General features: G+C 45.9%; 1 protein-coding gene across 1 annotated transcript in view; it reads right to left on the bottom strand.

Moving 5' to 3' along the window:
- nckap5l (NCK-associated protein 5-like) overlaps window positions 1-13,963 on the bottom strand; it is a 954,759-nt gene that overhangs the window by 940,661 nt on the left and 135 nt on the right. The window lies entirely within an intron of this gene.

The raw sequence follows: 13,963 nt of genomic DNA, 5'->3' as shown, positions 1-13,963 counted from the left end.
GCCTGGTTGATTTCCTTCACCTTGCAGCTATTTTGTAGTAATGTCATGTGTTATATTCTCATGAAGACTCTCCAGGTCCAAAATAGTTTTTGCACAGTTACTCGAAGTAGGAAGAACTGCTGTACATTGGGAAGTTGCTGTTATTGTTTGTGTATTAATCGGTACAAGTTTGTGTGAGTGGGTTTCCAATAGATGCCGTGTCCGAGGCTGCCATTCAGTTTTCGTTGTATTAGAATGACCTAGAACGGGAAACAACCATTCTTCTCCATCTCCATCGCAAACTAAATGTTTGGATTAGTGCTATTCAGATACCCGCATCAATGAGCACAGGAGGTGTATTTGTTTGGGTTACCAAGAGAAAATCAGCAATAGCAGAACATTACATTCTCAATGCCCAAAGAATTGACTTTGACAGCACAAAACTACTGTGCTGTGCCAATGGCTTTTGGGACCAGCTGGTAAAGGAAACCATTGAAATAAAACCAGAGGAAAAGTTTTAACAAAGGCAAAGGTCTTGCTCGGAGTAAGAACTGGAAATTGATTGTAAACAAGGTGGGAGAGCAGAAATCTGATTGGATAAGGAATAACCAATCAGGAGGGATGGATGATTGTCACGGTCCGGTCCGGTCCGGAATCCGCGTTCTGGGTTTCGATCCGGTCCAAGGGCTCTGGACTCCGGGTCCTGCAGTTGTCCCTCCCGTCACCCGTGAACTAGTTAGGACCCTCCTGGCTCAAGGAGGCACACCTGTGACTCATTATAAGGGGCCTTGGGACTGGGACCAGGCGGGTGGTCGTTTTGTTCTGTTTCCTGTTTCTCCACCGGCTCTGAACTCTTCTCTGCATTCTGTTATCCCGCCCGGGCTCAGATCTACTCCTCATCGTGCTTCTCTGCCTGTACCAGTACTGCCAGGTTGGTCCGCTCCCCCACCTTTCTTCCCATGCGCTGGTCCCGCTTCTCCGCTCATTTGTTTTGTTCGCGCGGTCATGCTGTCTGCCAGCCTTTCCCGACTTTCCTGTTATCATGACTGTTGTGTTGGTCACCCTGGACCTATGCCCGTTCCTACCCCTTGCCTCCATCAGGCAGGTCCGGCCGGGCTGCCGCTACCTGGCAGGGGTTCTGCCCCATCCTCCTCTTCCGCCCGAACCCTGGGATCGTGCCCCACACCCACCTAGGGGTCTGCGTCATGCCCAGGCCTCTGGTGTTTCCACCTGGAAGGCGGCCCTACCCGGGACATATGCAGCCCGCCCAGGGAGGGCTCTCCGCCAACCTATCTAGCCACCTAGACCTGCCTGCCTGAACCCCAGGGACCTGTCTGCCTGAACCCCGGGGACCTGTCTGCCTGAACCCCGGGGACCTGTCTGTCTGAACCCCGGGGACCTGCCTGTCTGAACCCTGGGGAACTGTCTGTCTGCCTGAACCCCGGGAACCTGTCTGCCTGAACCCCGGGGACCTGCCTGCCTGCCTGAACCCCGGGGACCTGTCTGCCTGAACCCTGGGGACCTGTCTGCCTGCCTGAACCCCAGGGACCTGTCTGCCTGCCTGAACCCCAGAGACCTGTCTGCCTGAACCCTGGGGACCTGTCTGCCTGCCTGAACCCCAGGGACCTGTCTGCCTGCCTGAACCCCAGAGACCCGTCTGCCTGAACCCCGGGGACCAGTCTGCCTGCCTGAACCCCGGGGACCTGTCTGCCTGAACCCCGGGGACCTGTCTGCCTGAACCCCGGGGACCTGTCTGCCTGCCTGAACCCCAGAGACCCGTCTGCCTGAACCCTGGGGACCAGTCTGCCTGCCTGAACCCTGGGGACCTGTCTGCCCGCCTGAACCCTGGGGACCTGTCAACCTGAACCCCGGGGACCTGTCTACCTGCCTGAACCCCAGAGACCCGTCTGCCTGAACCCTGGGGACCTGTCTACCTGCCTGAACCCTGGGGACCTGTCTGTCTGAACCCCGGGGACCTGTCTGTCTGAACCCCGGGGACCTGTCTGCCTGCCTGAACCCTGGGGACCTGTCTGTCTGAACCCCGGGGACCTGAATACCTGCCTGAACCCTGGGGACCTGTCTGTCTGAACCCCGGGGACCTGTCTGCCTGCCTGAACCCCGGGGACCTGTCTACCTGCCTGAACCCCAGAGACCCGTCTGCCTGAACCCTGGGGACCAGTCTGCCTGCCTGAACCCCGGGGACCTGTCTACCTGCCTGAACCCTGGGGACCTGTCTGTCTGCCTGAACCCCGGGGACCCGTCTGCCTGAACCCCGGGGACCTGCCTGCCTGCCTGAACCCCGAGGACCTGTCTGCCTGCCTGAACCCCGGGGACCTGCCTGTCTGAACCCTGGGGACCTGTCTGTCTGCCTGAACCCTGGGGACCTGTCTGCCTGAACCCTGGGGACCTGTCTGTCTGCCTGAACCCCGGGGACCTGTCTGTCTGAATGAACCCCGGGGACCTGCCTGCCTGAACCCCGGGGACCTGTCTGCCTGAACCCCGGGGACCCATCTGCCTGAACCCCGGGGACCTGTCTGCCTGCCTGAACCCTGGGGACCTGCCTGCCTGCCTGAACCCCGAGGACCTGTCTGTCTGAACCCCAGGGACCTGTCTGTCTGAACCCCAAGGACCTGTCTGCCTGCCTGAACCCCGGGGACCTGTCTGCCTGCCTGAACCCCGGGGACCTGCCTGTCTGCCTGAACCCCGGGGACCTGTCTGCCTGCCTGAACCCCGAGGACCTGTCTGCCTGCCTGAACCCCGGGGACCTGCCTGTCTGCCTGAACCCCAGAGACCCGTCTGCCTGAACCCCGGGGACCTGTCTGCCTGCCTGAACCCCGGGGACCTGTCTGCCTGAACCCCGGGGACCCGTCTGCCTGAACCCCGGGGACCTGTCTGCCTGCCTGAACCCTGGGGACCTGCCTGCCTGCCTGAACCCCGAGGACCTGTCTGTCTGAACCCCAGGGACCTGTCTGTCTGAACCCCAAGGACCTGTCTGCCTGCCTGAACCCCGGGGACCTGTCTGCCTGCCTGAACCCCGGGGACCTGCCTGTCTGCCTGAACCCCAGAGACCCGTCTGCCTGAACCCCGGGGACCTGTCTGCCTGCCTGAACCCCGGGGACCAGTCTGCCTGAACTCGAACTTCGAGAGCCCGCTCCACTCTGCCTGCCTGAACTCCGGGAGCCCGCTCCACTCTGCCTGCCTGACACTCTGTCGACCTGAACCCCAGCTCTACCCTTAAATACCATGGCATCCCCATCCTGTCCTCCCCCTAGTACTTCAGAGTCTGCATCCTGCGTTTGGGTCCATCGGCCGCGTTCCTGACAATGATGGGGTACAGATACCCCCAGAGTAATAAAAGCTGCACAGCAGCATCAGGAGAAAACCTGGATCAGCTGCTGAACAACAGCCGGCTTTCAGTTTCCATATACAATGCCAGTTTTTCATTAAAATGTCACAGTACCTGTACTTATTTAAACAAAGTATTGAATTTAATTACAGGTAAATGTAATGAAAATGATTAAAGTCATCTTTTTATCTTTAAGTTAATGATGCTGGTCACATTACACTTAAACATGGGATTTTAGGTGGAGATGAAATTCAGATTTCACACAAAAATAATACATACTGTAATTATCAAAATCATGATCTTCACTTTAAAAAGAAAGTAAGTACAACACCAACAATGACAACTAAAGCAGGTTTGAGAAACTTGAGAGAGTGGATACATAATCACTCACATCATTGTGAGGAGCATCAGAAATGTTTGAGGAAACTGGAAACAGGTGCTCTTGGGATGAGTCTTGTCCTGGTGTTAGAATTTCAACAGCAACGATCTTGGCAAACTCATTAATGAATTTCTCTGCTGCTTAGTGATCAGCAGATGTTAAATTTAATGATGTGCATTTTTAAAATTTCTGCAACCAGCCTGCTGAATATTTACATTTACCTTCAATATTCAGTTTGTTGTGATAAATTTTTGCCTGTTTCACAATCAGCATATGTTCACTCCAACCCTAACAAACCCATTCTTGCAAAACATACCTGAGATCTTCATTGCTCACTTTATGCAGTGTTTTTCTATTTGCCATTTCATTACATTCACCATAGAAATTTAACAAATTGTCTTTCTGTTTCTTCAGAGTATAGTGTTCCAACACTATACTCCTCTGTCAGATGCCTCACAGCTGTCAGGTTTTTCCAATAATTTGACTATCTGTGTTACAAACAAGTGCTTCTTCATTTTCTTTTCATTATTACCTATAGGGATAACTGCAGGCCTTTGACATTATCCTCACAGCACAGAGCAGAGAATGAGCACAAAACACATGGTAATCACTCTGAGTAATGTACGAAGATCTGTCTGTGATAGCTACTGAAAACACTGGCAGCAACAGGGCTCCACTAAGGATATGTGAGGTCACTTCTCAGAACTGAGAACCTACCCAACATTTGGTGAAATGTTCCATTTGAAATACCTTTGAGGTTGAAAGGTTACCACAACAACATAATACAATTCAATTCAAATTTAGTTGTCATTTAGCCATACATGCAAGTAAATCAATTATGTATATTGAATAGATTTTTTTAAAGTGTAAAACCAGAAATACTGTATATTAATAAAAGTGAGGTAGTGTCCAAAGCTTCAAAGTCCATTTAGGAATCGGATGGCAAAGGGGAAGAAGCTGTTCCTGAATCGCTGAGTGTGTGCCTTCAGGCTTCTGTACCTCCTACCTGATGTAGCAATGAGAAAAGGGCATGCCCTGGGTGCTAGAGGTCCTTAATAATGGACACTGCCTTTCTGATACACTGCTTCCTAAAGGTGTCCTAAATACTTTGTAGGCTAGTGCCCAAGATGGAGCTGCCTAGATTTACAACCTTCTGCAGCTTCTTTCGGTCCTGTGCAGTAGCCCCTCCATACCAGACAGTGAAGCAGCCTGTCAGCATGCTCTCCATGGTACATTTATAGAAGTTTTTGAGTGTAATTGTTGACATGCCAAATCTCTTCAAAATCCTAATAAAATATAGCAGCTGTCTTCCCTTCTTTATAACTACATCAATATGTTGGGACCAGATTAGATCCTCAGAGATGTTGACACTCAGGAACTTGAAACTGCTCACTCTCTCCACTTCTGATCCCTCTGTGAGGATTGGTATGTGTTCCTTTGTCTTACCCTTCCTGAAGTTCATAATCAGCTCTTTTGTCTTTCTGACGTTGAGTGCCAGGTTGTTGCTGCGGCACCACTCCACTTGTTGGCATATCTCACTCCTGTACGCCCTCTCATCACCACCTGAGATTCTACCAACAATGGTTGTATTGTCAGCAAATTTGTGGATGGTATTTGAGTAATGCCTAGCCACACAGTCATGTGTATGTAGAGAGTAGAGCAGTGGGCTAAACACACACCCCTGAGGTGTGCCTGTGTTGGTCGTCAACGAAGAGGTTATGTTATTAACAATCTGTACAGACTGTGGTCTTCCAGTTAGCAAGTTGAGGTTCCAATTGCAGAGGAAGGTACAGAGGCCCAGGTTCTGCAACTTCTCAATCAGGATTGTGGTATTAAATGCTGAGCTATAGTAGTCGATGAACGCCATCCTGACGTAGGTGTTTGTGTTGTCCAGGTGGTCTAAAGCCACGTGGAGAACCATTGAGATTGTATCTGCCATTGACCTATTGTGATGATAGGCAAATTGCAATAGGTCCAGGTCCTTGCTGAGACAGGAATTCAGTCTAGTCATAACCAACCTCTCAAAGTATTTCATCATTGTCGATGTGAGTGCTATTGGGTGATTGTCATTAAGGTAGTCCACATTATTCTTCTTTGGCACTAGTATAATTGTTGCCTTTTTAATGCAAGTGGGAACTTTCTGCCCGTAGCAGTGAGAGGTTGAAAATATCCTTGAATACTCCCGTTAGTTGGTTGGCACAGGTTTTCAGAACCTTAATAGGTACTCCATTGGGACCTTCTGTCTTGTGAGGGTTCACTCTCTTTAAAGATAGTCTAACATCAGTCTCTGAGACAGAGGTCACAGGGTCATTAGGTGCAGCAGGGATATTCACAGCTGTAGTTGTGTTCTCCCTTTCAAAGCTGGCATAGAAGGCATTGAGTTCATCTGGCAGTGAAGCATCGCTTTATAGGAAGTAATGTCTAGCAGTACCTGCCAGAGTTACCGTGACCAAAAGAGTCCAATTGAACTAGAGTCCATTCTACAAACTGCAGACTCAGAACTTCAGTACCATCCTCCAACTGCATTGAGGGAGAGAGCGAGAGACACCCTAACACAGACAACTTCCTCCGACAGCACTGAGGGAGAGTGAGAATGCAGGGACCTTCCCTCAGGAGCAACAAGTGAGAGATGGCCATGCACAGTCAGCTGAACTGGCAGCAGCGAGCGAGAGGCCAGCAGATGACATCAAGCATGCGCTCACTGTCCACACTCACCTCAATATTTCAATCTTTCTCAATGCTGTAGTTAGCAAGATCAGTGAGAAATGGAGTCTCTTAGATTCTTGGTCTTGAAGCTACTCGCCTCCTGGAATCTTTTTGGAAAGAGAAAAGAGCCAGATCTCTCAATTGGCTTGTAAACATACCTTCAAATTGCAAATTACAGGCTCCAACAGTACCATAAACTCGTTTAAAATAAAAAGACACAAAAAAAGTGAAAGAAACATTTTTGGAGATTTTCTGGAAGATGTCACTCAAGGCAGTGTTGTTCCCTGGTGCCATCCTGATCAAATATAAAATGTTTTATTATCATTCTATTCTAGTAAGGTGATACTAGACCATTTATCATTACAGAGGACTTGTAGCAAATTTACTCATACACTACGGGTAAATGAGGAGAACCTCTCCACCAGCCCTACAGAAAGCTATTTGGATAAACACTCAACAGCCCTGACATCATCTCAATATCAAATGAGAAACAAAACTATCCAGATCACCCTGAATAATTCTTTTTTTTTTGAAAATCAATGAATTCAGCCATACAAAAATAAACATAATATCTTTAATCTCTCTTTTTAAGTGTTCCAAGGAAACTTTTCTCATAGTCAAAATTATGTGGTATATCATTTTTATCGCAGACCTCTAATTAACATTGTTTTACACTAATAACTAGTGAACAGATTATTTGTAAGCACTTCCAGAATATTGGAATATAAGGTGTTGGAGCAGAAATGCTCCATGGAGCCCATGAAACAGCTGATCTCATACCTCATATCTACTCTCCACCTAAATCTTCTTGATCCCTGATTTATTCAGAAATGAGGAGGAATTTCTTTAGCTCAGAGGGTGCTGAATCTATGGAATGCATTGCCACAGATGGCTGTGGAATCCAAGTCATTGGGTACACTTAAAGTAGCAGTTGATAGATTCTTGATGAGCAAGGGTGTCAAAAGTTACAGGGAGATTTCAGGAGAATGGGGTTGTAGGGTATAGTAAATCAGCCATGATAAAATGGCAGTGCAGATTTGATGGGCTGAATGCCCAATAGGTCTTATGGTCTTTCAATATTTAAAGTGCTACCAATCTATACACAAATATTAAAAGACAGATTTGCAAAAAAAAATCTTCATTTGAGTCCAAAATTACAAAATCTTTGTTCAAAAACTTCAACCCTAGTTCTAGACTTTCCAATTAGAAACAATTTCTTTTGTGTGATCCTTCATTTCTCTTCAGAATACTATCTTGTTTAAATGAACTAATTATGCTGGTAATATTTCTTTTACATTGTACTAAGTCACTTTGTCTGTGTCACAGTAAATTAAATGTTGAAATTAACAGTGAAAACAGATTTAGTTAGCAGTTAAGGTCTTATTAATGTCATCAATATTCTAGAGAAAATCCCTGCAGCCAGCCACCATACTTTATACAAAGAGTTTCAGACACCATGGGAAAATATTATTTTTATGATCCCAGTTATCTTTACAAAGATGTCCTCTAATAGGTAAAGTAGATCTGAAATACTTTTACTCGAGACATTTTGTTGGATTTTATTTGGAAATATTCCTCTATTAGATCATCTTATTTATTTTCACAGCCTATTCAGTAACATTTGGCTGTGTAGTAATGCAAGAGTTATTGGCTCCAATATCATGTCAGCAACATGTGATTTATGTGAATTAAGTTTGTACTATTACCACAATGTTATTGACAAGCACATTTCTGATGACTAGCACTTGAAATGACATCAACGGAATGTTTTAAAATTCTGCAAAAGATTGATGCCTCAGCATTGTAAGAGTTCCAGCCAATCAATCTCAATGAGAATAAGGTTGGAAGTAAAATGAAGTGAATAAATCTTAGCCCAAATTTTGTCAATTGCTATTTCGGGTTCTTCTGAATCTGTCTACTGTAAGCTACCTCTTGAACTTGTTACAGCAGATCAGGAAGAAATGGCAATTGACAAAGCAGTGTGAGGTAACTTCCAGAAAGGTAATGAAATTGGTGATGACAGACACTGTACTCATGCATCATAATTCAGATCGGTCAGTGAAGCTTGTCTGTGATGTCCAGCCTTATTGTATAGGTGCAGTGATGTCATGTTTTGACTGCACAGGTTATGTGAAATGGTCTATTTTCAAGCCTACATTGGTGTGACTCTCCAACTTTCTTCCGCTACGTGGTCAACTGCATTGAAGTTGCTTTCTGCCCCCATGCGGAGAGCTCATAGTCTTCATCACCATGGTCTCCATCTTCCACCTTGCCATCAGATTTGCTCCCTCCCCTTTTTTAATTTCTCTATCTATCTCCAGAGATAACTTATCTACTGATGTCTATCATAAACCTACTGACTCTCCTCTCCCCACCTATTACTTGTAAAAATGCCATCCTCTTCCTCCATCTCCACAGCTTCTGCTCTCAGGATGAGGCTTTTCATTTCAGATGTCCTCCTTCTTCAAAAAGAGTGGCTCCCTTCCTCTACTATCAACTCTGCCCTCAACCCCATCTCTTCCATTTCATACACCTCTGCCCTCACCACATCCTTCCACCACCCACCAGGGATAGGGTTCCTCTTGTCCTCACCCACCAGCCTCCACATCCAGCACATAATTCTCACTAACTTCCACCATCTCCAATGGGATCCCACCACTAAACACATCTTTCCCACCCCCCCAACTTTCTGCTTTTTGTAGGGATCACTCGCTATGCAACTCTCTTGTCCATTAATTCCCCCCCATTGATCTCCCTCCTGGCATTTACCCTTGCGAGCTAAACAAGTGCTACACCTGCCCCTACACCTCCTCCCTCACTAACATTCAGGGCCCTAAACAGTCCTTCCAGGTGAGGTGACACTCCATCTGAGAGTCTGTTGGGGTCATGTCCTGTGTCCGGTTCTCCCAACATGGCCTCCTGTGTATTGGTGAGACCCAACAGACTGGGAGACCGCCATGCTGAGCGCCTACGCTGTGCGCTGTGTCCACCAGAGAAAGCAGGGTCTCCCAGTGGACAACCATTTTAATTCCACTTCCGATTCCCATTCCGACATGTCAGTCCAAGGCCTCCTTTACTGTCACGATGAGGCCACACTCAGTTTGGAGGAGCAACACCTTACATTCCACCTGGGTAGCCTCCAACCTGACGGCGTGAACCCTCATTTCTCAAACTTGGGCTAATACCCCCCCCCCCCCCAACCTTCACTATTCCCAATCCCCTTCCCCTCTCTCACCTCATCTCCCTACATGCCCATCTCCTCCTCTGGTCGACACACACAAATTGCTGAGGCAACTCAGCAGGCCAGGCAACACCTATGGAAGAGAGTAGAGTCGACGCTTTGGGCTGAGACCTTCCAGCAGGACTCACCTCCCTTTGGTGATCCTCTGCCTTTTCTTCCTTCCATGGTCTTCTGTTCTCTCCTGTCAGATTCCCCTTCTCCAGCCCTGTATCTCTTTCACCAATTAATGTCCCAGCTCTTTACTTCACCCCTACACCCCTGCCCTGGTTTCATCCATCACCATGTGTTTCTTCCTCCCCCCTTCCCACCTTCCAACTCTAACTCCTCATAATTTTTTCTCCAGTCCTGATGAAGGGTCTCAGCCCGAACCATCATCTGTACTGTTTTCCATAGATGCTGCCTGGCCTGCTGAGTTCCTCTGGCATTTTGTGTGTCACTGGACTTCCAGCATCTGCAGATTTTCTTTTGTTTGTGTTATGAGTGATGGAAGTGAACATACCATAACCTTCACAACAAGTTCCCTTACCTCTGTAGAGAGAAATTAAACAGATTGACAGAACGGCCTAGAGTCTGGCTTGGGGTGTAAAACATTTCAACTAATACTTATATGGGAGAAAGTTTACCCCCCTTACTGATCATCGATCACTGGTGTCCATTTTCAATTCACAGAAGGGAGTTCCACTATCAGCATCAGCACAAATGTGGAGATGGGCCATGTTTCTTGGAGAGCACAATTACAACTTTAAATTCAAGAGGACAACTAATCGTGGACATGCTGATGGATTGTCCTGTTTACCTTTGGAATAGGATATCTACAAAAGAGGACTCTCCTCTTGACATATTCTCCCTAATGCAAATTAAAAGAATCAGATCAGAATCAGGTTTATTATCACCGGCATGTGACGTGAAATTTGTTAACTTAGCAGTTCAGTGTAATACATAATCTGGAATTTAAAAAACCCAAAATAAAATAATAATAATTATAAATAACTAAGTAAATCAATTACAATATGTGTATATTGAATAGATTAAAAATCGTGCAAAGAACAGAAATAATATATATTACAAAAGTGAGGTAGCGTTCATGGGTTCAATGTCCATTTAGGAATCGCATGGCAAAGGGGAAGAAGCTGTTCCTGAATCGCTGAGTGTGTGCTTCAGGCTTCTGTACCTCCTACCTGATGGTTACAGTGAGAAAAGGGCATGCCCTGGGTGCTAGAGGTCCTTAATAATGTAATAATTACAGCAGAGATGATCCAAGAGAAACCTGAAAAGGCCCCACACTGTCTCAGGTTTACATGACAATCAAAAGTAGCTGGAAGGTGCAGCAGAAATTCCACTTCCCCCATTTTTACCAGCATCAGAGTGAACTCGCCCTTGATGGTAGTTGCTTTATATGGGGATTCGGAGTTGTTGTACAACTAAGCTGAGAACCAACGTGTTGGAAGAGCTACATTCCAATCATCTAGACATGGTCAAAGTAGCTTGAAGCTTCATCTGGTGACCTGGGATATATCAGCAAATCAAGGAGCACTGTTCAGAATGCTAACATGTCCACAAGAAAGATGTCCAAAAGTCTCAGAATAACTTCCTGCAGGACCAGACTCAACTGCTACGATCACCATGGAGGAGGCTCAGAACCTGAGATTGTCTCACAGGCACAATTCTCACCTGCCAAACAGTCTCCCTTGTCAGGAAAGACATTATCCCACAAGAGTAAGAAACCCTCCACAGCAATTAAATCTTTAGGCTTGAATGGGAAAATTTCAAATTTACTATGCTGAGACTGGTACAAGGAATAAAGGGCTTTGTGGTGAACTATGTGCCTGTCGGGACACGCCCCTGCTGACTGCTCCTGTGGCTCCTCCCACAGGCCCCTGTATAAAGGAGACCTGCGGCCTGACGCTCGGCCTCAGTCTCCAAGACCTTGTGTGATAGACACTCACTCCTGGTTCCTTCTTCCAGTCAATAAAAGCCGATATCTCGCCTACGTCTCAGTGTGAGTTATTGATGGTGCATCAGGCTTATTTCAACACTGTATGACACCACATAGATAGACAGACAGACAGAAAGACAGACTTTATCGATCTCGAGGGAAATTGGGTTTTGTTACAGTCGCACCAACCAAGAATAGTGTAGAAATATAGCAATATAAAACCATAAATAATTAAATAATAATCGGTAAATTATTCCAAGCGGAAATTAGTCCAGGACCAGCCTTTTGGCTCAGAGTGTCTGATAGTCCGAGGGAGGAGTTGTAAAGTTTGATGGCCACAGGCAGGAATGACTTCCTATGATGCTCAATGTTGCATCTCGGTGGAATGAGTCTCTGGCTGAACGTACTCCTGTGCCTAACCAGTACATTATGGAGTGGATTGGAGACATTGTCCAAGATGGCATGCAACTTGGACAGCATCCTCTTTTCAGACACCACCGTCAGAGAGTCCAGTTCCACCCCCACAACATCACTGGCCTTACGAATGAGTTTGTTGATCCTGTTGGTGTCTGCTACCCTCAGCCTGCTGCCCCAGCACACAATAGCAAACATGATAGCACTGGCCACCACAGACAAGTACCAAACCATCTCAAAGATGGTCATTCTCCACATTACCTCCAATGCAAGCACAATTTTCTTACAATGTGAAAACCAGAAGTTTGTACTGCCCATCTCTGACCTGGCTTCCCTAGTTTTATACTTTATACCTCTTGTGATACCTTTTGTCAATATTCCTAGTTACTTACTAAATCTACATGCTAACTTTTTTTAAGACTTGAAGTACTGTGCTCATTTCTGGTCGCCTCACTACAGGAAGGATGTGGAAGCCACAGAAAGGGTGCACAGGAGATTTACAAGGATGCTGCCTGGATTCAGGAGCATGCCTTATGAAAATAGGTTGAGTGAACTTGGCCTTTTCTCCTTGAAGTGACGGAGGATGAGAGGTGACCTGACAGAGGTGTATAAGATGATGAGAGGCATTGATTGTGTGGCTAGTCAGAGGCTTTTTCCCAGGGTTGAAATGACTATCACAAGAGGGCCTAGTTTTAAAGTGCTTGGAAGTAGGTACAGAGCAGATGTCAGGGGTAAGTTTTTTACTCAGAGAGTGGTGAGTGTGTGGAATGGGCTGCCAGTGACAGTGGTGGAGGCGGATACGATAGGGTCTTTTAAGAGACTCCTGGATAGATAGATGGAGTTTAGAAAAATAGAGGGCTATGGGTAACCGTAGATAATTTCTAAAGTAAGTACATGTTTGGCACAGCTTTGTGGGCCGAAGAGCCTGTATTGTGCTGTAGGTTCTCTATGTTTCTAAAGAGAATCAGTATGTTTTTGTTTACCATGGACGGGGTTCAAAGACCTGAGGAGCAGCACTCCATGCTACGTGCCATCTTGGACACAAATGCCATTGGTTCACTGCCCCTGAGATATGAGAATGGAAGAAAGGACTTTGTTTCCTCAGATGCTGCTCTTTGTAATAACTCTATTTATCCACTTTTGTTTCCTCATTTGTGCTGTTATTAAATAGTTTTCCCTCATATAACATCCATTTCTTTATTTACTCAGCTTACCTTTCTCCCTTCTTCCCAATATAAACATTTTAAACCATTCCCCATTTTGAATCAACTCACTTTGAAACATTAACTAGCGACTGAAGAGAGTGCAGATACTGGAAGTCTGAAAACACACCAGTTCTGATGAAGGGTCTCATCTCCAAAATGTTAATAGTCTACTTCCCTCCACAGATGCTCTCTGGCCCATCAACATTAACTACTTCTCTCAGCAAATGTTGCTTGCCTGATCTGCTGAATAGTTGCATTTCTTGTTTCAGTTTCAGACTAACTACAGCATGCTGCTTCATTCATGTGATGGTCACATTCAGCTGCCTGGGGTGTTCACCCTGCAGACCAAGTGCGCCAGAGACACATACAGATATGAGTGACAAAGTGACAAAGAAGGAAAAGAAAGCATATTATTCAAGAACAATTAATCATTTGAATGTCCTTAATGATTATTTTGTTCCTTGAGAGACTGTAAGATATGCTAGGTCAATAATTTATGGCATTAGGCATAACCAAAACATCAACACATAATCTGAAGGTAAATTTATAATATTACAGTCTGATCAGATGGGATTTATTTATTTTTTAATTAATCTGCCTATAGTATCAAATACTTAAGTTATTCAACTTAATTAAATCCAAAAATATCAGCAATTGATGAAGTCACATATAATGCATTTGGATGACCTGTTTTCAATTATTTTGGTCACCGAAATTCTTACTGGGCCAATAAGTCTTCAATACTATTATTACCAAA

Source organism: Hypanus sabinus, chromosome 4, assembly GCF_030144855.1.
Source record: "Hypanus sabinus isolate sHypSab1 chromosome 4, sHypSab1.hap1, whole genome shotgun sequence".
NCBI lineage: Eukaryota > Metazoa > Chordata > Chondrichthyes > Myliobatiformes > Dasyatidae > Hypanus > Hypanus sabinus.
Note: the sequence above shows the minus strand (reverse complement) of the source record. Positions and strands in the feature narration are given on the sequence as shown.